Source organism: Melozone crissalis, unplaced genomic scaffold (genome assembly GCF_028551555.1).
Source record: "Melozone crissalis strain CALT ecotype California unplaced genomic scaffold, PUWL_Pcris_2 ptg000016l_1, whole genome shotgun sequence".
NCBI classification, from domain to species: domain Eukaryota; kingdom Metazoa; phylum Chordata; class Aves; order Passeriformes; family Passerellidae; genus Melozone; species Melozone crissalis.
Genome location: NW_026535794.1, coordinates 48,741,307 through 48,765,349, shown reverse-complemented (window position 1 = coordinate 48,765,349; position 24,043 = coordinate 48,741,307). Strand labels below are relative to the sequence as shown.

Sequence of the window (24,043 nt, the reverse complement as noted above, 5' to 3'; positions counted from 1 at the left end):
TGGGAGACCCTCCCCAGTGCATTGTTGAGACCTTTTCATTCACAGAAATAAAACAGAAACAAAACAAACAAACAAAAAAATCAAACAGACATGATCTACTCTGTTTACTTTTTTTATGACTCCTGAGACCAGCATGAATGCAAGAACCAGCTCCACCAGCATGAAATGTGACAACAAAATGAAGCACATTAATTTTTACTCACAGAATTAAACCAAAACATTATACAGTTAGGTCAGAAACAATCTTCTCCAAACCCTACTGCTGCCAGTGGTCAAAATTCCCATTTACTTTAGGTGTCATCAATTCCTGTGTTACTGTGCTGGTCAGTGTCCCACTGAACTGCTTCAGTCAGACTGCTGTCAGAAGCAGGGAGCTTTAGAGTAGTTACAATGCTAAGTTTTGATTTCTCTTGCTTCAGAAGATAACTTTGAAAACACAAATGGAGACTGGCCAGAAAAGCTATTTGTCACTATTGAAAAATGCTGCGCTCCTTATGCCAGTATGAGTCCCAAGAGGCCAGCTTGTGCTTTCTGAACATCTGAAGCTGGCAGTGCTAAAAACTTTAGAAATCTGAGAGCGAACCCAACCCTTTGGTTTTTCTGTCTGCATCTGCTTTACACATTTTGAAAAGAGAAACTGCATGATACTGTTTAATTCACAGGGAAAAAAAATAGAAGGCCTTCACAGCCATGCTTTTAATTATTTTCGATTCTGAAAGTTAAGCCTTAAGGATCCATCCCTATGGCATTACTCAGTGGTAGGATAATGTTTTTATTCTCCAAGCACAGTAGATTCCCATAATGCAAGGAACAAATGAAATACAGCAATCTTAGAATCTCTGCATCTGAATTAAAAGAATGGTGACAAATAAGAATTCTCCTATTTCCAGGAAATCTGACTTCTAAAGACTGTGCTTTTCTCAGTCCAATTAAGCAGACAAATCATTCCTTCTTCCTTGTTAACCCAAGAGGCAGACATTACAAACTTGGTTGGAAAAGAAAAAGCCCAACAATGCATCTACACTGTGGCTGAGTTGCAACTAAATACATTTCATCAGCATTCAAATAATTCATGTTTTCTCAACAGGAAACCTCAGGGCTCCATTAGCTCTCCTTCAACAAAAGCATCCTGGCTCCAAGAGCATGATGCCAAGAAAGGACTGTCATGTCACCCCTTCTGCTACACCAGCAACAGGACACTGCATTCAGATCTTCCAAATGACACTTTCCTGGGACCTGATATAGACATTTGTGAATGTCAGGGCAGACCCAGTAAAAGAAAGAAAAACACAGGCCAAGAGGGCTGTAAGTGGCTGTAACTATGGCAGTGCTCGGCCTGCTAGCCAGTTTTACCTGTTTTCATGACAACAGCAGCCACCAAAGACATATGTACAGAACACAGTCTCCTTTCAATGTGTTTAAGCCTAACCTTGACAGTGAAAAAATGTACTTGGCAGGGAAAAATTTACTTCTCTCAGTTTTCCACTGTATGTTGAAAAGTCAAATGAAAAATCTGGAAATCACATGTACTTTCAGAGGATGCCCTGAAGAAACAGCAGAGACAAAAATGAAGAGCTTATAACTTATCAAGCTACAAGCAGACACATTTGGAAATCTCATGATGAAGAGAGGAAAGAAGGTGAGATTCAGACATGGACATCCTCATGGATCTATTTAGTCTGAAACAGATAGTGGCATAGTGGCCATATCATTTGTCTGAACAATATTTTAATTGTGTCATCAACTCTTGTTCAGACAGTATCTCATGAAGAGAGATATTGAAGAAGATGACAATGAACAAGAAGATCTCATATTCAACCCTTGTAAAATGTCAGCTCATGTTGGAGAAACTGGCCAACGCAAATGAAGAGCCTGTAATTTACACAGTCATCAGACATCCCTATCATTAGGGACATATTCAGATGGATAGATAGAGATAGCCTTTTCTATAGATAGAGTCTCACTCAGTCCTATAAAACAAAGAAAAAAATAAAATTCTGCAAGAAGTCACCTTGCTAGATTTGTACCAGACCTTGCAAGTTCCAAAGACCCTTAGCTCCCAGTAAAAGCCAGCACCACTTGGAAAATAATGAATGAGATTCTAGAGCAGATTTCGATTAGATTAGGGCAAGCAGAGCAGCATAATGATAGCTTCCTATCAGAAGGTTGCCCTGAACTCAGCACAAATCGGACCAAACGAAGTTTCTTTACTGCTCCTGGGCTCCACAGCCAGTTGGTGTCTATACATCACAGAACTCCAAAGATAAAGACAGCATGCATCTCTGGAGCTGTGTGCCTCTAAAAACACAAAACCATTTCCCAGGTATGTGAATAGAGAGAACATTTTATCAGGTTGTTTCAGTCTGAACTGGAGACCTGTCCACAACCTCCATCACCGGACACAAGCAACCCTCAACACCACTTGCAGAATTTTGGTTCTCTAGATACTCTTCCTTCCTAAGTGCTCAGGCAGAAGCACTACTAGGGGAATTCAGGCTACTGTTCTGTAGCTTCACTTATGCAGTACCACACTGATTCAGCACACCTTGACAGCACAAAGGATCTCTCACTATTGAGAAGGAATTCTCACCTGACCTGGGTCTAGCAGGCAAGCACAAGTTCTTTATTTTGGAAGTCAGCTGTGAGACTTCTAAAATCTGCTTTCAAAAGATGTTAAATGGCTGGGGTGAGAGAGCACAGAGTGAGACAGAACATCTCTACAGCTCTTCATTTTATACCAAGCTTTCCCTTGGAAATGTGCTCTGACTGATGACTGCAGGGCACAGACATTGTCAGAAACAAGACAAACATCCTTATCAACATTTGGCAAATACACCCCAGATGCAACTAGCAGAGATGTCTCAAAGGCCTGTGAACACCTCAAACACCACATACAAAGCAGACAGGGAAGATTTGTGCAAGGTCTGAATGAAACAAAGGGTATAAGCAGAATACACACAACAAGACTCTGGGCTAGGGCCGTGCTGTGGGCAGAGCTGGCCTGAATGACCTCCCAGGGTCCTCTTTTTTCAGATTACCACTGTATGTTGCTTTTTGTTTGTGGAAGCTGTCAGAAAGGAATTATTAACAACAAAGCCCAGCCACCTGATGTCTCCAACCAAACTCACAGCTGAAACAGCTCGGTAGCTCAGTTCTTCTTCAGATGCATGACCACCAAACAGGACTACAGAAACAGGACCTAAGCCCAGCCAGAAGTTGGGCCAGCCGTGCTGACAAGCAGAAATCCATGCAAAACCTCAAGAAGTGGACACTAAAATGTTACTAATCTTTAGAGCAGAGATTTGTGGTTGACTTTCACACAGGAAATGTACTAGGCAAGTGACAAGTACTAAGGAAGTGACATAGCAAGGAAATGAACATCAGAAGCACGGCACCAGGAACAAGACAACAACTTTCACAAAAAGAGATGGGTGCACACACCAGCTCTGTACCTACTTTAGACCCTGGGAAACACGAGTTTCACACCCATGGACAAGGCAACAGAAACCTGACAGAGCGATGTGACATTCCATGGTATGGAATATCCCCTTGGACAGTTTGGGTTAGGTGTCCCAACTGCATCCCCTCCCAGCTTTCTGTGCCCTCACTCAGCTTCCCCACTGGTGGGACAAGCTGGAAAACACTTGACTTAGGATAAGCACTGCTTAGCAACAGCAAAAACATCACTGTTTTGTCAACATTACTCTCATCCTAAATCCAAAGCACAGCACAGTACCAGCTACTAGGAAAAAGATTAACTCTATCCCAGCCAAAACCAGATGACACCTCAGAACATCCTTCCTCCTTTCCTTGCAAGCTGAACTCAGGCCAAGCACATTTGACTAGCTTTCCCTGAAGACTGTTTCACAGCTTGCAGCAGCAACAGGTCTGGCCTTGCTCCACAGCACATCCTGTTTTGTTAACAGAAACAAAACAGCCTTCTTTGCCTTCAGCTTCAAATGATTCTTCCCTCTTTGAAACCTACCAGTAACAAGTCATACCTAGGAAACTTAGGGTTGAGCCATGCCTGGAGTTGCTTTTTCAAGAAACACACCTGTTTATACATATAAATACCTATGATTTCCAGTAAATTAACAAAATACTTGCATTTCCCATTTTATATACAAAAAAATGATGCAAAAGCATGTTCAATATTCTGTTTGCACAGTGTCATTACTGTATCAACACAAAAACCACCAAAACCTCACAACAGCAGGAAAAGCTAATCTTTCTGTTTCTCTCTGAAACAACAGCAGTCTTGAAATCCCTAATCTAGCTCAGCCATACAAGACCTAACTCAGTCCAAGAGGGACTTGTTTACACTGCTGCAGTTGTTTACTCAGCCCGGCAATGTTCCTGTCATCATTGTCCTGCTCTTCTTTGCACTGGTGTGGCCTCACCTTGAATACTACGTGCAGTTTGGGGCACCACAAAATAAAAAATACATTAAGCTGTTAGAGAGCATCCAAAGGAGACCACAAGGACGGTGAAGAGGAACCTCTGTGGGGAGCAGCTGAGGTCACTTGGTTCATTCAGCCTGAAGGAGACCCAAGGGAGATCTCTTTGCTCTCTGTGACTTCCCCATGAGGGAAAGAGGAGGAGCAGGCACTGATCTCTCCATTCTCGTGACCAGCAACAGGACTCGATGAAAATGACTGAAGCTGAGTCAGGGAAGGTTTACACTGGATATCAGGAAGAGGCTCCCCAGGGCAGTGGACACAGCACCAAGTCTGAGCCAAGAAGCATTTGGACAACGCTCTCAGGCACACGGTGTGATTATTAGGGGGTTGTGCTGTGCGAGGCCAGGACTTGGACTCAATGATCCTGGTAACTTTCTTCCAACTCAGCATTTCCTATGATTCTGCGATTGGGTAAGAGAAACAAACAGCCTGCATATTTCCTTTGTATAGATTCACTCCAGAGGGTATTCACTCTGGAATGAGGAAAAAACAAACGAAAACCACCCCAAGACCAAAACACCAAGATTGCCCTAACATCAAGGTTTTCAAGCTTGCGCAGTTCACAGCCAATGCTTGACAAACTTAATTGCATGTAGGTTAAAAAACACTGATAGGAAATACTCCTTCTGGCATGTTTTCATGGGAAAGCAAAGCCTCTTCCCATTCGCAATAAATCTGAAGTTAATTCCCTGTAAATCGCTTTTAAAAAACCCCAAAAGCTGGTGAGAGATCCTTCTGCATTTATTCTTCTGCAGTGCACACTGTGCTCAAACTCCTTTCCAGTTGAAAAAGTCTGTTTTGTTAAGTGACCACTCCACGACCTTGTAGAAGAGTTTTTGCTTTTCAGGGAAAGGATCCAAAACCACCGAAAACAATGCTTCGCTCCGGGCTATGTTAAAGGAGTTCTCCGTTTTCTTTTCAAGCACCGACACGGCATCCCATCTCCCCCAGCTCCTCCACGCAAAGCACACCAGGCCAACACACACTCCCAGATGCCCGGCCGGACCAAGAACGCACTCTCCTCCTTTTCCTTCAACCACCCCACACATTCCCTGGCAGGCTTCCCAACCAGCACAGCCACCCCCGCTGCCTACACGCCAAATCCCGCACCCCCGCTCCTGGCCCGGGGCAGCGCGTCCCCTCTCCGGAACTGCTCCGAACACGCAGGAAGCTCCCACCGAGATGGGAATGGGAAGCCACCCCCAGGAGGCCGCGGCTGCCCCCGCGCCACACCAAGCGTCCACGGAGCGGCGCGGGGGGAGCGGGCAGCTCAGCCCGCCGCTCCCCGCATCCCGCACCGAGCTGCTCTCGCCGGGAGGGTGACGGGGGTGCAAGGGGCGGCCGAGGCACCGCATCAAACAATCTATCCACCTACCTGCCTGCCCGTCCCCCGCCGCCACCGCCACCGGGGCGCTCCGCTTGTCGCCCTTAAACTCTCCGCCCCGCGTCCCGCCCCCGCCGCCCGCGTCACCGCGCGAGTGGGAGTGGGGGAATCGAAACAGATCCACGGTGCTCCGGGAATCGAAACGGGACCGCCCCGCCCGTGGGGCATGGGCCCCCCCTGTGGGGGATGTGTTCGTCCCGTCCTGTCCCGCCGCAGGGAGGGTGGCGGCGGGGGGAGGTAATGGGCGTCCATCTCCCCGCCGGAAGGTTCGGGAAGGGGCTCTGGGATAGCTCTGGGCTCCCACCGCAGCGGGAAGCGTATACAGTGACATTTGTTAAAATGACCTAGTGGTGCCTTCAGGATGGCTGGAAAAGCGCCGCTGGTGCGCGCCAGGGCACCCCCGCGTCCTGAGGCGCCGCGCTGTCCCGCTGGATTCTCACGGCAACCCCGCTCCCGGGAAGCTGTGGCTCCTTGGGACTTCACTGTGCAGTGATCACCTGGGGAGTGAAGCCTTCTCCTCCTGCCATGCAACTGTTCGCTGATTTATCGTTTCCCATGGTCTTTTCACACCATAAAAAGTGGATCAGTGAGTCCAAGATTAATACTTCACAGGAGATCATTCCATAATTCACCCCTCTGTTAATCGCATTTCTAATAAAGATTTTTTTCTCTCATATTGAGTGTTACCACTTGCACGTCTTCCTCTGTATCCGGGCTGGCTGGGATGGAGTTAATTTCACTGCCAGCAGCCCCCACCGTGCTGGGCTTTGCTTCCGGAGCTAAAACCAAAATTACATTGCTCCTTCACCAGTGGGCAAGATCTTGGGAGAGGACACAGCCAGGACAGCTGGCCAAAAGGATATTCCAGAACGTGTGATGCCTATTCAAATATAAAAGCTAATAGAAAGGAGTAGGAAGGTGAGGCATTCATTATTTACATTTGCCTTCCAGAGCAGCCACTGCACATGCTGAAGCCCTGCTGCTTCCCAGGTCATGGATGTTGCTTGCTGATGGGAGGTAGAGAACAATCTTTTGGAGTTTCTTACCACTGCTTAAGCATCCGTTTTATTAAACTGCCTTTATGTTGACCTATGAGGGCTTTTTCCATCTTTTTTCCTTCCCTCTCCATCCTGCTGAGGAGGGGAGTGACAGAGCAGCTTGATGGCCTCTTGATTTCCAGACAAGGTGAACCCACCACAGTCCTTTTGATGCCCAGCATGGGGCACGAGATAACAAGAGTTTTGTATGAAGTGTTCTATGGCTGCAGTGGACACTCAGTGTCAAGCTCCTATGCAGGTCACAGAGATTGTTGACTGCACTGCTTATCTCTTTATTTAGTTGAGATTTAACGTGTTAATAAAAGCAATGGTTCTGTCCTTTGCCCTGGCATTTCTGTCCTTGCTCTTCTGGAGGAAGTATCTTATGGTGAGCACGAGGAAATATATATCCCGCTCCATACCTGGGAATAATGCAGATGGTTTTATTATCCACGCCTCAGAGATGCTTGCTCATCCTTACATGAACTGTTTAACACTACTTATTAACACTGTTAGCATATTATGGGGTTTGTGGAACCTGTTTGTGTGATCCTGATTGAGGAGAAGACAATTTTTGGATGAGGTGATACTGAAATGTGCCCTGGGACAGCTGGTCCTGGGGTGGCAGGGTGTGTGGAAGGATTTGGGCAGGTTCCTGGGGCAGTTAACATCTACCAAATCATGGAAATTCACACCTGAAAAGGCAGGTTATCCTGGCAAACTGACATGCCACAAACTGATGGAAGGGTACCTTGCCTGTTCCAAGGAAAACCAGCAGCTTCTAGCACTGTACTGGGTCCTGCCTATGCCTATGGAGCCACAGTTCAGTACTGTCAGAGGAACGTGGCTGAGACAGGAACAGCTACAATAATTCTCCCAGTACTGAGAAAAAAACAGTGGATGAAGAAAACAATAGATCCATATTGTCAATTAGTAAAAGAGGAGGAAGAAGATAAGAAAAGGTCTGAGCAAGAAGCCGATTCCTTGACAAATGATAAAAAATTGGGTGCTAATGTCTTCACAAATGGAAGATGGGGTTTGGGCTCTTCCCTAATGGTAGGGGACATGGGTTTTGATGTCTTCAGTAAGGCCTAGGTCTGAAAAAAGCAATCAGGTCTTAGAAGAACAGCTGTGGGGGTCTTTAGGCGAAGCAGGTGTTAGTGTCTTTGAAATGGGTCTAACATCTCTACGAACATCAAGCCCTGTTAATTTCTTACAGAACCCAGGCAGTTTGACCCAGACTGAACTTCTGAACTTTAGGGTAATTGGAGAAATGGGTCTGCGACAAATCTATTGCAGATCCCAGACAGTTTGAGCTTCTGATGGGTCTGCAGAACCCAAACAACCTGAGCCTCCAAACTTTCAGGGAAAATGACCATACAAGTTCAAGGGCAGGGGGGAATATGTAGTAGGTGGTTCAGGAGGGCTGTACTCCAGCCAGTGGTGAAAGAAGAGGGCAACATATGGTTGGAAGTTTAGGATTAGAGGAGGCTGCACCTTCAATACCTCAAGAGAGAAGCTGGGGAGTATGGCCTGGTGAACACTTTCCCTTTATTCAAATAAAATTGCAAGACTCCTCTGTTTCCTTTGTGGACCCTGGCTTTTCACAGTGTGCCTTTTCTGCACACAAATTGGAAAAATGAGTCAGAGAATTCATACAGGAAGCAGGAACTACCCAGTCCCTAACTTCATCAGAATTTCGAGATACATTGGGAAGATCATAGCCACCAGATAAGTGAGTGGATTTCTGCCTGGCTGCTCCAGAGCTGGGAGAACAGGGCAGCAGTCAGCAACTGGAGAGTAGGGAAATCCAAAAGCTGGGATCTCTGGAAACCAGAGAGCTGAGAGAGTGGAATAGAGTCAGCAATTTACAGTCTTTGGAGATGGTTCCTCTCAAGGGTAAGAGCAGAGTACCCATTCAAGGAAGACCTTGTGAACTTGCCAGGAATGGGTACCTACCACAGAGAAAGGAGATAATTAGTGGTGATGAAAGTCATCTACACTGATCTAAACAATTATGAGATCTCCAAAGATCCAAAGGATGTCCTGTGCACACAGGCCATGTGCAGGAAGTGCTCCAGCTTCATATTCTAACAGGTTGGCAGTAATGTATTGCCCAGATATCAACGCCTCCATTTTTGGAGTCAAGTCTTTTCCAAAACATTGAACACCATCTCTGTACACCTTCATCCTTATGGGTCAGTGCCTTGGCAGTTGGACATGCTGCAATAAATTAGTCTTCTCCTGCCCTGGTTGGAAGGAAAGGGAGCCCCAGGCATGTGCTGCATGGCACACTTCATTTTTTCCTGTGTGACCAGGAGGAGAAAAGGGACGGCCAGGCTTACTGGACCACGTAGATTTAGTTGCCTAGCAATCAGACCCACAGAAGTAAAAATCCATGGTGTACAGTGTACTCTGGTGCCATCAGGCTGCAGGGGCACAGGACACATTTAGATCTTTTCAGTGACAGAGGGGTGACAAGAATTGTCTGTATTGGAGGCAGAGCAACCACTATGCATGTTAAAACCCTGCTTCCTAGCAACTATCTGGGTATGGCCTGCTTGAATATAGAATATTCAAGCATATAGAATATTCAAGCATATAGAATATTCAAGCATATAGAATATAAAATATTCAAGAATATAGAATAGAGAAAACAAATATTTTGTTTTCCTTTACTTATGCACTCAGTCTTTGGTTTTGCTTTAGTAAACTGCCTTTGTCTTGACCCATGAGGGTTTTCCCCACTTTACCCCTCCCCTCCATTCCTGCTGAGGACTGATACAGTGGCTTTGATGGGCACTTGGTATCAACCCATCTCATTCTCAAAAAAAATTGAGTTCCCCTAAGCATCCCTCTTCTGTGTTGAGTTTTCACATAAATTATCCTGCTACCCATTTAGGAACTAGAGAAACAAAGTAATACTAACCTTGGCATGTATGGTTGTATATCACTTGGCTCCTAGGGGACTGCATCAAAATAATAGACAAAGCTGCTTTTAAAGAAAGCAGTCAAAATACAGCCACAATTGTTTTGGATGCATCCACACGAGGTGGGGAAATACAGTGTAATCTTGTTTCCTGAGTCACTTGAAGATATCAAAGTACATGGGTGGGATTTTGGAGTTCTTGTTGAGGCAAAAGTGCCTGGATGAATCAACATGATATAAAGGTTGAGAGGAATGAGTGGCTGATGCATTCTAATACATCTGGAATTTCATGTGACCTCCTGTAAGGCCCCCAAAAAACTTGCTTGAGGAGAGTTTTAGAAGGGCTTACGGTTCTTTGTGTACTCTTGAGTTAGGGGAATGAGAGAAATACTGACAAGGTATGCTCAAAAGGTCAAAACAACAAAAAAATATCAGTATCTTGAGAAAATCAGAGAACTTTACCAAAGTGTTTGGAGCAACATTCAATCGACATGAAACACTTCCCAAAACATTAACTTGGTCCATTCAACTTAGCAAACTCTACATCCATTCAGTTTTAAGTTACTCAAAAATTCCAAGAAGAGGAAATTAGAAGAATGAAAAAGAGAGGACAAAAAAGACATAGAAAAGGACACATACAGCTACCCACTACTGTGTTCCAGTGATAGTAAAGGGATAAAGTATTTCTAAAATAATGGGATATTCAGGGGAGCTGGAAAGAAAGGTTGAATCTGGTAGGCCCTGGGAAAATGTTAGGCTTTACTGGATCATGCAAACTGCACCTGTATAATCATTTAATGACTATGATAAATGATATGATTGTTAAATGTGATGATTGTTTGGTAATGGGATATGATTATTGTTTAATCTTAACAGGAATAATGAGAAACGATGTTTGGGGAGTTTGATGGAGATTACAAGAATCCATGCTTGGATGAGATCAAAGTATACAATAGAACAAAATTATTTTAATAATTAATAGGTAGTTATATAACCATAAGGGTACAAAAACATGTTCATCCCGAACCCCTGTCGGAGTCAGATTTGGGTCTGTGCCCCTGACACCCAGAGCTCTTCAATAAAAGCACCTGCATATAATCATTCCGTGATTATGTGTTCCTGAACGTTAACACCAGCAGTGTTCAGGTAAAAGTTCCAAGAGGAGATAGGGTCAAGCCATGTGCTTGCCTCATGTTCAGCCTTTAATGCACCTTGGCCTTCCTGGTCCATTCCCCCATGGAGGACTTTTGGTCATTTAGCCACTCAGGAGCTGGGTTGGGGTCTCCAGAGGTGGGTGTGGAGCGTTGCCCCTAGTGTGCCAGGGATTGGCAGCCACGGCCAGGCTGGGGTACAGGCCCTGAGTCAGGGGGAGTGTACAGGGCAGGGTACCACCCCGCCAGGACAAGGCCTGACCTGCCCCTTCCCCCATACACATGCGCCCCAAAATGTCTCGAGACATCAATCTTTGCAGTTGCTGACACGTCCAAACTCTCCATCATTGTTATTTAGGGATGTTTCAGTGCAGCACAGAGAAACCAAGGACCAGCCCACTTTAATACTGATGCAGAAACTGGAACTCACTGCTTTTTGACACAGAAGGGACTCTGACCTGTCACTGGCACAACAATCTTTGCTACATCTGTTGGCATGCTATGGGTGTGTTTGTCAAAACAGTCATGAGACAGAAAACAAAACTAGTTGGTTTTTTTTTTTAATAACTCAGCTGTGAAAATGAAACTTGGCAGCTTGCAAGCCTCTCTCGGGTGTGCAGCAGGGCGTTTCCTTCTCACTGCAGCATGTCACATGAATTGCCAGTGAATTACTGAGTCTGCAAATTATTGCATTTCCTGATCTGTGTGAGTGGAGAAGCAGCAGAAACTGGAAAGGGTGGACCCACTCGGGGTGGCAGTACTGTTTGTAAGCAGTAGGGAGTTATATGTGCTGGTTGATAAGGGGTGCTCATAAAGGACAAAGAGCACTGGGAGGAGGTGCTCATAAAGCCCAGTAAGGCAGCAGAAAAGTATGTAAAAAGCCATTTAGACATACTTTAGCTGCTAAATCCCTTCTGTTGTGACTATAGAGTAGAGGTGTCTGTGTGGGTATATTTCCAAGGGAAAACATTTTTTTTGCACGGTAGATGGAGTGATAGATCCCTCACATTCCTTGTCACTCAACACATGTACCTGTACATCAGAGCTCATGATGCAGGTACATGGAAGGATGGGTCTTGGCATAGTGCTAGCAATCCTTCTTTTTATCTCTGCTTCTTTTTCCATGATGGGAAAACCTCCCTTTGAGGGGAAGAACAGCCTTCATAACACATCCAGGAAAGAGAATTGCAGTGCATGTCACAGGCCTTGGGTCATGTTGAGCTTGAGAGAGCTACTCCACCAACAGCTCTCCCTCTCCTGTGCAGTCAGCATCTCCTGGCTCCTGAGAGTACAGTCTGTGTCAAATATTGCTGCATCTTATCCCAGACCTGCACCTGCAGGTGAGGCAGACTCAGCCCTGAGGGCAGTGCATCTATTGCAGTGGCAACATGCACAACTGGAAATGGGGAACAAACATCACTCCCTCTCCCCTGAGGACAAATGACACCGTACATCAGGGCCTGGGGACACCCACCATCCTCAAGAGCCCTGACCAACCTCACCTGGGGCACCCTTCAGCCCCTGTGCTTCCCTAAAGGTTAATTCAATTTCTGTTCTAACTGTGAGCTGAAAGACACTGTGACTGTGAACTTTTAGCAGAGAAGACACTGTGTCTGCAGGCCTTTAGCAGAGAAGCAAGGCATGCAGAAATTATCCCCCATGCAAGGACATTAGAAGATAGAGGGGACATCTGGCTGAGGAGTAGAGCTACAGCCAAAACAAGGACTAACTTCGGGAACCTGGGGGACATGGGGAGGGTTTTTATGGTAATAGGTAATAAGTTTTCTTGTGTGAAAAACATATGGTAATATTTTTTTATGGTAATAGTGTTTTTATGTAAAAACCACTATGCATTAGTGACTGTATATCAGCAAGTCGCTTTTAACAGTCAGATGGATGTTAGGATGAGTGATCCCCCATGCCTTCCAGGCACTTAAATAAATGATGCTCTCTTTAACACAGGAAAATTGGTGTTTAGGAGTCTTATTCTTGTTTTCAGAGATTAGGTAACACATGGGCCTGGCAATCACAGGGCTGAATCTGACCCTAGTTCCCCTCACCAAGCCTATTTCTGATCCATGCCTGCAAGCACACATCCCAGCCTGGCCTCAGCCCATCCCCATCCCCATGGGGCAGAATGGACCCTGGCTAGGGAAGCCTCTGCTTGGCCTGTCTCCCAGGGATTTCCACATGTCCCCAGCCCTTGGGAGGGAACTGGCCTCTGCTGCTCCCTGATACCATACACAGAAAAACATGTATTTCCTGGTATAACTGCCCCACACAAGACAGCTAGGCAACAAAAATATGCTGGCCATAAACAATAACTTCAGCTATTACAGCTATGAGGGCAAAAGTTTGTGGTGTAGGTGTGGTTTTGTGGAAAGCTGCAGCTTCTATCAGCATGATTATTTCAAGATGTATAATTGACTTTAAAACCCTATCTCGAACTGATGTAGTGATACTGGTGACGGACTTCTGTTTGTCCTGCTTTATTTCTGAGTCAAGAAACAGGTTTCAGAGAAACCAGGTGCTTCAGAATAATACCAGCTTTAAAAGAGCTTTTAATTAGGTGCATAATAATTAAAGGACAGTGCAACCAAAGGTAAATACATGCCTAATTTGTTATTCTGCTGCTAGTGTCCCTAATGCTGAAAAATCCCTTTACATCTCTCCTGTCTAATGCTTCTTGCATATTATCCTTTTCTGTTGCTCCTTTTCCTTAAAGCCTGACTGCTTAACCATGTCTGTCCCATCATCATGTAGGCCAGTACACTCATAAACCACCTGAAGGACTACTTGTCCCCCGTGAAAAAGTCTGTATGATTTTACATTTGTCAGTGATGCACACACAATCTCTGTTGCTCTTTCCAAGACGAAGCTTTTTGCTCCTCTTGTGTCTGCTACCAACACAGCCGTTCTCCAGTGTGATTCTTTACACACTTAAAACAGTTGTGGCACAGTATGTCCTGAGTGGGGACTGGAGTCTGTGACAGCGAGCACTGTGTATCCTGTTAGGAAAGCAATATAATCTGTTGTGCATGGCAAGACTGCTCTAGCAATGTCTCTTAGCTAGGCTTTAACCCAGCTATTGATGGTAGCATTAAAACTGCACAAGCATAAAAGTCACTTAGTATCACAAAAATAGTTACCTTTCTTTGCTATTTTTATTTGTGGCTGCTAAACAACTTGCAATAACCCAGCCAGTTCAAGACTGCTTATGGAAAGTGTAGTCACTCCTGTGGGAGCAGTTAAAGTAATCTTACAGAGCCAAGCAAGGGATGAAGAATGGGCAAGGAGAGCAGTAAGTGTGACCAGGGCAAAGAGATGTGCTCCTTCTGTACCTGTCACCTCAGCCTATTTGTTTTGAAGGCAAAAGAGCTGAGCAAGGAGGAGTGGAGACAAAAGAAGAAAGAGAAAGTGGAGACAAGAGGGGATGGTGAAAGTTTAAGGAAAGGCACTTCTTGAGGCTCTTTGTTGAGGGCTGGGACTGGCAAGTCTCCCTAGTAGTGGTGCCTGAAGGAATCTGGAGAATGGGCAACCAACAGCTGGCAGCAGCAGAACAAACAAAAACATGAGGCTTGTGGTCACAGATGAATCATCCTGGAAGAAACCGGAAATAATAATAAAACAAAGGTGTGTGGGTTTGCACTCTTTTGTTTTGAATTAGATACATAATTTTTCCCCAGTTCTTGTTCAGGTAATTTTGGGTCAGTAACTTCAGACTCATGGCCTTGTTGCTTCTGTCCCTGTATGTTCTAATGGGGTGCAGACACCTATGTGTGGTTGTTACAACCTGCTGCAGAAGGCAAGGGTAACCCAAGTTCTTGTTAACAGATCCCTTGGAGTGGATTGGAGTGAAAAAACTAAATCGTTGGTGTTTGTAAATATACATGTGTAGGTATTATTATAGTACAATTTAGTTGCAAATTAAAAACAGTTATGTAGCAATTTTGGTTGTTATTATCTACAGTTATATAACAACATGGAAACATTGCAATATGAATGTGCAACAACACCACCTATGGCCATGTACAAGGGAAAAGAAAGAAATAAAGAGAGAGAAAGGATGAGAGGGTAAAGATCTCAGCACCTGTAGGTCCAGGGACAAGACTTGGCTGCTGCACAGTCTTGTTTGGATTGGTGGTTGCAGACCAAAGCCATTGGGCGGGGTTGGAAGTCCCAAAGTATTGGTGGGGAAAAATCTCCAGGAACATTTAAGCACGTGAAGGAACCCTACAACCCAGTGGTTTGGGCAAGGGAGGACAATATAGCATGACAAGAGGCATCATCCAATTTCCAAGCATGTCTCCTAACACACTCACAACCCATCATTCACCCTCTGTCTTATCAGATCAGAGATCAGCCATTATACACCCAAAAGCTCACCTCTTCCATTTCAGCAAAGCACCCTGGCTTCTCCACAAATGGGGGAATAATTTTAGTCATTATCCCTTGTTGGGGGATGGGTAGATATAAGTTTAATTGTGTCAGGAACTCACGTCTTTAAAAAGGAACTCACTAGGCTGCGGCAAAATGTCTAGTATGGACAACATTGTAAACAGACTAGTGAAGAGATTTTTGCTTTTATTTCCAGCACATCAGTCTCATAATACCAAAAGGAGACATGACAGTTCACTGATCTATCCCAAAATGTCTCCTCCAGGAGGGTTCATACAGCAATACATAAAATCATCTCAATCTAGAGTTCAGCTAATCACACACAGAAAACACATATTGACAAGCATTCTATCTAATCCTACAAAGTATACGTAATCGTAGCTAAAACAAAGACTGGTTCATAAGAGACAATGAACAGAGCTCTATTCATGCTAACCTTCTAAAGATATACATTAAATAACTTTGTTGCCATCTTAAAACTAATTCTACAGAGATCTATTGTTATTTATCATGTCTACTACTTAAGAAACTTTTCTGCTTACATGAAAAACTTTTCTACTTGCATTTGCAATGCTAACAAAACTTCAGTCTGAAGCCTATACTTTTTTAACCATTTCCTAAAAACCCTCTAACAACCCTCCAACAATCCCTTAACAGTTCAGTCTCTCACAATGGTGTAATATGTGAATGCCACCTTCCTGAGATCACTAAGACTGTATGAAGCCAATTGTGAACATAACAGTAGCAGAGGGTTATCAGATGTTTTGGAGCATGACAACCAAGTTTTAACCAGCAAAGAACATGCAATCTACAACACCAAGGACTGGACAGGATTTTAGCAAGAGAGAGTGACATTGAGCTTTACTTCATGAGAAACAGAGGTGACAGTGTTGGTGACACAAAGGAAGATGATTGCTCCTAGGAAGAGATTCCCGAAGGTCAGGAGATGTTTATGTATCAGGAAACAAGTCAAGAATCTGTGCAAGTTTACTAGGACAGCTAATTCAAATATATTCCAATCCAGATCTCAGCACTAGCATACTTCTGGCAGCACACCAGGAAAGATTGGCAGGATTTTCTGTGTTTGTTTTTGTAATGAGTTCGTGCCAAGTTTTAAGCAGGAGGTATTTGTTTTTAGTGACTACAGTGGGCACCGCCATGGGTTCAGAAGTGCAAACAGGTTTTACAAATTTCTCTTGTCCCCTTTTGTGATTCAAGCTCTCAAAACCAACCCATGACAGAGACTACTAAAAAGGACACCACCTGCCACCCATCCTCCAGGACCTTCCAATGGAGCCAATGTGATCCCCTCCACCCCAGGGGTACAGCACGGCTGACATGGCCATTCCTGTACAACTGAGCATCTGTGCAGGATGTTTCCTCCAGCTGTAGGACTGCCTGTTTGGTCTGTATCTAGACTTTTGTCTTGTTCTGGAGATGCTGACAGGATTTACTCTTCCTGAGTTACATACTTTTTACCAAGCACTACACCCAATCCTCTCACTCAAATAGGAAGCGCTGAAAAAATTGGTTATGTGTCCATTCCAGTTTATCAAATAAAGATCCTTGTCTGAAAAAAGGCTCATCTGTTTTACACAGTTACCATCATACCACTAGAGGAAGACAATATAGCTGTGATATACTCTGATTACCTTCAAAAATAGCAGGGATCTCTTTAACTTAGCCTCTGATAACTACTTATTCAAAGGTCTCAGAATAATTTCCACAGCTCTTTTAACTCCTACAGGCTTACAAAATGGTTTTGTGATATATGTTATGGAATAATTTGTGCCTGTGTAAAATATACATGAAATAAGTTGTGCTTCTAGGAAAAATTCTTAAAGATCTAAAACCACAAGCTGCAGTCAGGGAAAGAGATTGCTTCACAAACTGTGAAATCACAGACCGCAGCAAAGAGAAAAAACCTAATTAGCAAACAAAAGACGTGGCTCGGTGTGGAGATGGGCCCTTTCCCAGGACAGTCCAGAGACACCCAAGGGATGAATACCCAAAAAGTATCTATGATCAAGATAGTCAGAGTCATCAAGGGTATGCATCCCAATACCAGATTCCCATAACTCGACGATCAGCATTCACCACTTCCCAGAAATGGTTTTGTCCAGCCCAGCACAGAGAAAAGGAAACTACATGAATATGTGAAGCGATGAGAAGAATAGGAGAAACTCTGCCCCAGGCAAAAAAAAAGGTATAAAAGCAGCCTGGCAGAGACAGCAATAGTGAACAGGGGAGATCTGAAGCAGTAGAGTTCACCCAGCGCCGATCCCGGGCTTGACGTTGACCCTTTGATTGTGGCTATCGGAGACCGAATCTTGGTCGCGAAATAAAAATCTTTTTTTTATTGATTATTGATTTGGCTTCATCATTTATTATTCATAAGTTTCATTATATTTTTCATTAGAGCACGAGCAGGCAACCAATCCTGAATTACAGGCTGCAGATAGTATTATCTAAAATCCCCAGAAACTTCTGTAGAATATGACACAAATTTTATGTGAATCTGGAGGTCATGGTGTTCTTACAGTTATGGAACATAGCCCATATTGCAGTAAGGGATTTCTCTGTTTGGATTTGTAGCTATTTGCTTAGGCTTTCTTGTTATTGGAGTATGGTATCTGCATACAAGAGAAACACAAAAGTAAAAATTAAGCAGAGCTGACTGAAGTTCATGATGCTTTTGCTACTCTTGATGTCCATTGAAAAGACATTAAATACCCTGAGAAGAGTGGTGGTAAATTGTTTCCAGGCCTTGCTCAGTATCTGAATCACCTATGTCCTAAAATGTGACATGTATATTTTAGAGCATGCAGATCACTGACTGGCTGTGAAAAAGTCTGGCTTATCCCCCACTGCACTTATTTCTGGAAATAAAGCTTTTTTTTTCTTCATTTATTTTACCTCAGAATTTCAGTAAAATGGAAGTCTTTAGAGATTTCTTAGCCCAAGACTCAGATGTTCCTCAAGAGCTAGTTCACCTATTATGGGAAGGGCCAAGGTATTGAAACTTTGTCACATGTATTTTGTCCATTCTTGTAATGTATTAAAGAGCAAAATCAAAATGGGACTTAAAGCACAATAAAAAATAGGTTAAAACACTGCCAGTGTTTACTGGCAATGAAAATATTGGAAAACAATTTTTTTTACTGCAGTCCAATCATGCGATAAACACAGAACCATAGAAGAGCTCAGGTTGGAAGGGGCCTCCAGAGTTCACCTGGTCCAATTTTTGGTGGGAAAGGGAGCCTTGATGACATTATCTAGCACTGTGTCCAGTTGCCCCCTGGACCAGTGATGGAGGGGTCCTCTGCAAGCTTGAGGAGGTTTTTCCACTGATTGATTGTTCTGACTGTAAAAAAATTCTTTCTTATGTCTCAAGATGAAGACACCTGTATATAACTTAAAATTTTTTCTCTATTTTTTTCCAGTAAGATATAATTCAATATAGTTAGTATAGTACTTTTGAGTCCATATTAAGCTTCTTCTGCCACCACGCCAAAAAAACCTGATCTTTCAGAATATACAAAATCCCTGAGAAAAAAATCCAGTAGCAGAATTCATAGAATGTTATGCAGAAGTATTACACCATCAGGACCTCACAAAATACTTCATAAAAGTAACTCTTGCATGCTGAAGAATACACAGTCACACAGGAAGTAAGTTACAAAAACAAAGGAATAAAACAGTCCTTTTGTTTCATACTTCCTGATTGGTCCAGATGTTTTGTTTCAAAGGAAAATATAAGTAGGATATCAAAAAAAAACCCCTACCATCATCATGAACAGTAGCTTGGAAAAATTTAAATACCATGGAACGATGCTGTTGCTGTAATGGGTGGAAAAGAAAAGTTGGCATAAATTTGGTGTCAAAAATTCCATCTTTAAACCATTTTAGGACCAAGGAAAAAGCTGCCTTCATAGTGACCTGATTAATTTGCATAAGCATTCTGCTTGTGACAGTTTTTAATGCCAGACAAAGAGATAACAAGTAATGTTCTGGTACAGCTGCAAAGACAAATATGAGCTGTCTTGCCTACAGCAATGTCCTCTCTAAGAATCAGGGCTTCACCTGCAGTCAAGTAAAGGCCATTTCTGCTACTATATATAAAAACCTGAAGGATTTGCATCAGCTTGACAGGGCGGGGTCTGGGTTATGTTAGCCCAAGCTGATTCTGGTTGATTTTAGCAGTGATGGGAACCACCCAGTGGTCAGGCTGTGTTTAGGCTCCCTTTAGGTGATTGTGACAACAGGAAGTTATTTTCTGTTCACTGTGTTATCTATTATCCTAGAACAAAATTGAAGGTGAAAGAACCAAAAATGGGATGGTACCAGTGGTCCCAGGCTGTGAGGACAAACCAAGTGGTCATTACAGGAAGAGAATCTTGTTAAACCCGTTCAGATACAAAAGAAAGAATAGAAATTTGAACAGTTGAGAACCAATGGAGAGCAAGTTCCCATACACACAGTGCATTAAAGAACTCCATGTACTTAGTGCTGACCATTTTTTCCAGTAAGATTTGGAGAGTAACAAAATTTCAGCTTGTACAGCACAGTATTTCTTTTTCCCTAGGTGCTGCCTTAAACAGCTGGAGCAGAGGCTAGACAGAGTTAAGGGGAATAAAAGGATATTTATTGAAGGGCCTTCAAAGGCCACACCCTGGCAGTACCAGAGCCACGGCTTTGGCTCTGCCCAGATGGCTCCAAGATGGAAGCAAAAGGAGGCTTGGTCACAAGATCTCACATTTTTACAAGTTTTGGTCCATTAGCATATTGGAGCTCACTGTCCAATTACAGCCCCAGCCCATGAAGTTCCATCCTTGGTTTTTTCTCTCTTCTGTCCATGTTGTTTATACTCTTGGGCCTGAGATCTGCATTGGCTGTCCTTGGGTCCATGACTAGAGAAGGAATTGTTGTGTCTACCTACTCTGTGAAGAGAGCTTACTATCCCTGTATATGAAAACCCACACCTTACTATCCCCTTATATGGAACCCAAACCCACAAAATCACAAAAAAGACAATAACAGAAAGCTAAAGCCCAAGGTATCATAGGAAATGCAACTATGAGTGTTTTAAGGTCCATAGAAATAAATGCCCATATTCTAGGTGGAGAAGTGATATTATGGTTAACATACTGATAAAAAAGAATTATTCCAAATTCTATCAGGCATGTCCTATAGGATCTTGCACAAATCACGCTGCTCATCTGAGTGCTCCAGGGCCATCTCAAGTGGACTAAATAACTCCTTACCTGACAGGACTGCATACATAGGGTGTGATGAGAGGATGCAAATACTTCCAAGTTATTTTCTCATCATGAGCTTCCAGAACATGTTTTCCTTCAGAACTCATAAAAATGCACTGTAAACTAGGGTGAAAAAAATTTTATTGGGGCAATATTGTTCAGCAGAAATTCCTCTTGCCTCATGCAAATGCCTGAGGCTTTGTATAATGGTGTTTGACACGTAGTCTGGAGCAGCTGTTCCACTCATAGAAGCACGTTTTCACCAAACCCTGGACCATGAGTGACCAACTCAGAATAAAACTACTGTGGCTAAACAAGTGATCCTGTGTCAGGTACTGTCCTGAATTATATATGGGATAATCTGATTTCAGTGGAACATGAATCTGAGACCTTTTCTTCTGTCATGAGATGGGGGGGTTGTGGGGGGGGGGGGGGGGGTTAGGTAGGCACTGCATCCACTCAAAGCAGCTCCTTCTCTGTAGATAGGTTTAGTAACACATCAGTAGTGCCTGTTTCTTCTGCTGTTGATATACAGCCAACCTTGGTCACACAAATTTTGTGTTAATGTTTTATTCTACATCCTAAATATGCAAGAAGAGTGGGTCTGTATTCTGCAATGATAAGGGTTAAAAGAGCTGCCTGGATACTCTGGGTGCCTGTCAAGACAAGCTGAAAAGAAGCAGAGGTCTGTGAATCAAGGTTATTTGTTTGCATTCTTTCAGTTATCTCTTCCTTGGCAACTGGAGACATTTTTGAGAAACTGTCATAAACTATGCTGCAGTTTGGCATTAAAAACTGTAAGAATCACACAGAATCACAGAATCACAGAAGAAGGGTGAAAGATGCCATTTTCCACTAACGTGCACATCATGGGAACTTATTCAAGGGCAAATGAGAAGACATTTCCAGATACAGGCATATCACCTAAAAAAAACCCAGCTGTTTTTTACAAGGAATTCTATTAAAGTGGTAGTGTACTGGAATGCTGCTCAACTTGCTTCTCTTTAAAAACAAACAGAAAATTGGGCTCTTTTTTTTCAAGGAATCCTCATCTTTTAACTTCCTATTCTGCTTAAGCTGCAGCCTAAAACCCAAATAATTCTAAGGTTTCAAATTGGTTTCTTCAATCCTTTCTTCAGTGTAGCAGATCTCTGCCTTTTTTTCAGCCATGTCTCATGTTTCAGAATGTAGTCTTGGGTTCTAGTTTCACACAGAAGACAGTGTTGTGCCCGATGCTTAACCAGCCAGGCTTTATTTGCTTCCCCTCTGCTACAATCCCATGCTCCAATTCTTTCTTAAACCTTATTTACTATTTCTTAACACTCTCTTTTAACTGCTCAAGGCAAATAAAGCAATGTTGACTTTGAAGGGGTCAGTAACTACTTACAAATAAGTTTCAAAGATGTTTTCGTTTTCTGGGGTTCCTAATATATTTGAGTTGGAATAGTAAGTACATGCTGCAGGTAATGAGTGGCTAGGACTTAAAAATGATATAAAAAAAATCAGAACAGTTTGGATTGGAAAGGACCATTAAAAATCATTTAGCCCAACCCCCCTGCAATGAGCAGAGATACCTTCAACTCGACCAGGTTCCTCAGAGCCCCATCCAACCTGATCTTGAATGTTTACAGGGATCAGGCTGCCACTACCTCCCTGCAAAACCTGTTCCATTGTTTTACCACCCTCATTATAAAAAACTTCTTTCTTATGTCTAAAAGAATGTATTAGATTAATATTATCAGACCCCAAGTTAGATAGATCGTTGCATTTAAGAACACAGATTTTCTAGTAAAAAACAAAGCATTTAAAATCCATATTGTTTACTGACACTTAGGCCACCTTTTCCCAGCACAAATAAGATTTTTGGAAGATTGCAGCTCTTCTATTGCTTTTTTTTTTTTTTTAATGATCCTTTATGTCTTAAGGGAAAAAACTCACTACACTTCTCTGATGACTGTAGAACTGTTTCAGTTTCATGTCTTTCTAGGAAACTAATTCTTACCTTCTGAAATTTCATAACATTGATTGCTAAATATATCAACTTTCCTCTCTGGGATCTTAAAAAGCATTAAGATTCCAACAGGTTCTTTCTATTCATTCTTCACCACTTCTTTGGCTCTAACACCACTTCTGTGCTCTGGCACCAAAATACACTGGTTATATCTTCCTAAATTATTTTAAATGAAGTCTAGATATTTGGGGGTTTATTTGCTTTAATAAAAACAAATTTATTTTTTAACACACTGTCACAGAAAACCATCCAAACTGGAATGGATGAGAGCAAAGCTTGCCAGATATGAGCAAGCAGGGCTGACCTCCAGTTGGAGCAGTTGCGATGTAAATATGAAGAAATATTTGATGACTATTTGCAGTTAGAGAAATAGACTTTTTCACACCTGCTTCCACACAGAAACTAGGGTATTGGCACATACAGACAATACAAAAGTTTTAAAGCTTCATGCAAGTGACATCCTGAGCTGCATCTCTGTGATACAAACTTTAACACAGGTAAAAGGAACATAAGTGAAGATTTTCCTACAGGCTGGTCCAGGGCAGATACTGACAGCAACAGCATGGACAAGGGAGAGTTGGAGAAAATGTCTTCTGTGCCAGATCAAATGCTGAGATCCAGCAGATTCCTGCTCCCATTTCCAGCTGCTCTGGGTGATGCTTGTGACTGTCCAAGGCCACTGAAAAGAGATCCCTCCTCTAAGTTCAGATCCTGGAGCAGAGTCAGATCCATAGATCTGAAGTTCAGTGCTCCCCACACTCCTGGCACTTCCCAGGTCAGTACACAGTCAAGGTGAGTGTACAGTAGGTCACCCTCCCTTTGTCCCTATTAACCCTTTGCCCCCTGCCCCACTCACCCTTACAGCTCCTGAATCTTTTCCCGCAAGTCAAAACAAAAGTGCACCATGGCCAAGATAGTTGTCACTGCAACCTGGAGGTTCAGGAAGCCACGGGCAGGGATGTGGTGGGGCAGGACTGCTGTCTTCCACCCAGGTATTTATGCCAAGGTCAAAAACTGGGGAACATGAAGTCAGCCTCAAAAGGGGCTTTTGTGGAGATCTGTCATGCTTGGGGGCACTGCAGGCACCTGTACATATGGACAGGAATTAGACAGAGTGAAACTTGGTAGCAATCATCCCAGACAGTTCTGAGGACACAATGTCCTTGGAAGGCAAAGCATCTTATAGCAAGGTACCACCAGTCCAGGTTTCACATGCTTAGTCCTTAACACTCACAGAAGTGAGTTCTGCCTCTTGCTCTACATGTTCCTCAGAGGGACTGGATCTTCTTCATGACCTTGGTCAGGACCATCCTGTTTAAAGTGACAGCTGTGAAGGGATATTTCTCAGGATAGGTTTTTTTTCTTTTTCCCTTCTGCAAAGTGAAAACTGCTTTGTTTATCGCTGTCAGAATTTT

The 24,043-nt window shown here is 43.3% G+C and overlaps 1 protein-coding gene across 1 annotated transcript in view; it reads right to left on the bottom strand.

The window, feature by feature from the left end:
• TRANK1 (tetratricopeptide repeat and ankyrin repeat containing 1) overlaps positions 1-5,888 on the bottom strand; it is a 50,741-nt gene extending 44,853 nt beyond the window's left edge. The window contains exon 1 of the mRNA XM_054274031.1: positions 5,832-5,888. The gene's annotated coding sequence lies outside the window, so the exon portion shown is untranslated. The remainder of the gene's footprint in view (positions 1-5,831) is intronic.
• Positions 5,889-24,043: the final 18,155 nt, after the last annotated feature.